Source organism: Mastomys coucha, unplaced genomic scaffold (assembly GCF_008632895.1).
Source record: "Mastomys coucha isolate ucsf_1 unplaced genomic scaffold, UCSF_Mcou_1 pScaffold22, whole genome shotgun sequence".
NCBI classification, from domain to species: Eukaryota; Metazoa; Chordata; class Mammalia; order Rodentia; family Muridae; genus Mastomys; species Mastomys coucha.
The window spans coordinates 163,044,692-163,048,368 of NW_022196905.1; positions in this window are offsets into that span (position 1 = coordinate 163,044,692).

Consider the following 3,677-nt stretch of genomic DNA (forward strand, 5'->3'; position numbering starts at 1 on the left):
TTGATGTGTAGTCAGTGGAACCTGAATTTTTTGTACACTCTAGAAATAGGTCAAATAAAACTTGTAATCATGTAACACCACCAATAAACCAAATGTCCTATGAAAGCTGAGCAACAAAACCTCTCCTTGAAGAAATATTGATACTAATTCAAAAGGATTTTTGGAGATTTTTTTTGTTTGGACAATTCATGGAAGGGAGGTTGAGACAGGGTTTCTCTGCATTGCCCTGACTTCCCTAGAACTCAATGTGTAGACCAAGCAAGGTGGCCTCAAAATTAACAGCATCCACTTCTCATCTGCTGAGATTAAAGGAATCTCAGACAGAGCATTTTTTTTCTTTAACTTTATTGTTTGTTTACTTGTATATTATGGTTTCCAATTTTGTGTGTTTCTCTATGTGTGTGTGTGAGAGTGTATGTGTGTGTGTGTGTGTGTGTGTGTATGAATGTCTCATGCCTTTTCTGAGTTATTGTTTGTTTGTTTTATTATTGTTTGTTTTCTTTACCTGCATCTTGGAGATAGAAGGAGAGAGAGAGAGAGAAAGAGAGAGAGAGAGAGAGAGAGAGCATGGGGTTGGAAGGTGAGGAGTAATTGGGAGAAGCTGGGAGAGGGGAACACGTGATCAGAAAATATTTTATGAAAAACAGTATTTTCAATAAGAAATTAGAAACTAAAGAAGAAATGTTGGTGTGTGCATACAAGGTGAGTGAGAGAAAAAGAAGCACTGAGCCTATGGCCCTAACCTGTGGTCAGCACTGCAGCAGAGTGTGATCTGAATGTCTTTGAACCAGAGGAGAAAAGCTGACACACTGAGTTCACCAATTAGTCAGGCTCAAGGGTAGAGGCAACACTCCAGGATCAGTTCTGGATCTTGAGTTAAAATATGTGTGCTGGCTGAGCATGGAAGGAAGATTGTGTCCAGAGGGACAGAAAAGCAAGAATAACACAGGAAACATGTCCTCAGTGTCAACAAGGTCACTTGCTGTCTCTGACTCAGTAGCGCCATCTTCTGTCCTTCTTCGTCTGCACTTACTGTTTATGTCGGAAAGACAAGGTTCATGAGAGCCATGATTGTATATTTATGCAAGGAAAGTGCAAAAACAGAAAACTCAAGATTTACAAAAGACAGTGGAAATGATGAGGACTTAAAAACTATGGGCTTAACGCCACAGAACATTATGAATTTTCAAACATTTTATAAATCATGGACAACAGGGCTAAGATATTTATTATATTTATGAAGAGCTATGTACTATCTCATCTTAAATTATAGTTGTTACATCATGTACATATACACATAATCTTAATGTGTATAAAGGCATACATATATGTATAACAGAGTCTATTTAGCATTGCTCATATGTCCAGGGATATGCGTCTAGGAATAATCATTTGAGATTGGGGCCTACAACTGTCAACAGGACCTTATAAAACTAAACCCTCCCTATAGCAAAGGAAATACTCAATCCAGTAAAGAGAAACTCACAGTGTGGTAAAGGCCCTTTCTAAGGTATACACTTTCTATGGTTGTTTTCCAAAATATACAAAGAACTAGGAAAGTACATTAAGACAGTTGATAAAACAACCTATATGTATCACAAACAAATCTGAACAGAGAATTTTGGAAAATAAAAATAAAATGATTGAAATGAGATCATGAATGTTTGAGGTGACATAGCAATACTGTGCAAGCCCAAGTCACACCAAATTCTATCATAATATAGAGAGTTGGATAAAAAGTCTCTACGCCTTGCAGTGCAATTGTTAGCTGCTAGGTGAGAGAGAGAGAGTTCTATCTGGGTGTATCTCTTCACGAATGGATCATATTCCAGAAGGAAAACCTAAAGATATAGGAGCTGCACAAATCGGCCTAGATGATTTTAAAAAAGGAAATTTTGTAAAAAAAAAGGAAATGAATTTGTGTGTTTGGAGAAGGGGTATATCTGGAAAACATTTGTGCAGTGGTGAGTATGATGCAAGTAGGCTAATCCATCGTTGGAAGTTTTCAAAAACCTAGTATAAGTAGCCAAGAAGTATATTTTTAAAAGTTCAATGTTTTGGAGTGCTTCTAACCCTAGTCAGAATGACTTAGATCAAGAAAACAATTGTCAACACGTGGGGGTGAGAGTCAGGGGAAAGGGGGACCCTCAGACACTGTTAGTGGGTTGGCAAGCTGGCACTGGATCTAAGGAAGTCAGTGCAGAGAATTCTCACAAGACTGTATGGAAATCTCCATGACACAGTTGTACTACACCTCGGCAAATGCCCAAGGACTCACGATCCTCCTTCACAGACACTTGTTCAACCATCTTCATTGCCACTGAGTTCACAATAGCTACAGACAGGAAATGACATAATGTCCTTCAAGTGAACAAATGGATCATAAAAATGTGGGACTCATTTTTGTGGGTGAGTATAATCTAATGGACAGAAGAGTTGACAGACAGAGCAGAATGTCCTGGGTCTTTGTACCTAACCACCTCCCATCCTTGATATGACTGCTAAAATGTAACCAAGACTTCTGTAACAATGGATTCACTGAAGATTCTGCTACATAGCTCAGAAGAGTCCTGTCTAAGAAAAATACACTGGTATTTGGTTCCTAAGGCTATTTTTAAAGCAAAACAGAATTTTCTTTCTTAACAGAATTACTCATGAAGAATAAAAGGACTTATCAATATGTTCTATATTTTAAAGGTCTTTCACAGACAAATTTTTAGATCAAAAACCTTAAAAGGAAGAAAATCAAGTACACTGGTTTGCCTCTCACTGTTGCTTTGATAGAAAGCATCAAAGAATTGTAAACACAGATTATTTTTCTGCAAAGAGTTTATTGGAGAAGGAAGAGCAATCGAGGCTAAGCACAAGGGTAATGACAAATCATGAGCTCCCAGAGCACATGGTTATCTCGACTTGGATTCCATGTTCAGCTGCAGCAGAATTTATGATGTCTGTTTGGACATTCAGAGCAGCTGCTGTGCCCATCCGCAAAGGCCAAGGCACCATCGGCACGGCTGAGGACTTCCTTGGGCTGAGGACACAAACAAAGCATTAAGCATTAAATAAGGAAGCCAGCAGTGTGCGGCAGTAAACAACCCTATGAAGATGAAATGTACATGGTACAGAGTAGGTTTGTTCTACTCGTGACATCACAGCCAGCACCATGGAAATAAGACATTTGACAAGTGTTGACCGCATACAGGACATGACATCCACACCACATTTCTTCAAACTATTTGTGATTTCCTGACCCAACACATTCACACTGGCATTTGGTTTCTAAGACCATTTTTTTTTTTTTAGAAAAAACAGAATTTTCTTTCTTAACAAAGTTATTCATCAGGTATAAAAAGACTTATCAATATGTTCTATATTTTGAAGATTTTTCACAGACAAATTTTTAGATCAAAAACCTTAAAAGGAAGAAAATCAAGTACACTGGTTTGACTCTCACTGTTACTTCTGTGAATTAGACAGGAAAGATCTTAGAGGATGAAAGGACAACTACCTGAACCAGAATGTCTTGACAGGATGGCAGGGCTCATCTTCAACCCTGCCTCAGGAGACTCCAAGCCTCCATCCCACTGGGTACCAGCACTCACCTGCATTTTGAATAGGAGAGCCTTCTGGGCCTTCAGAAAAGACACCCTGGCCCTCTTCTCCTGGCTGCTCCTCAG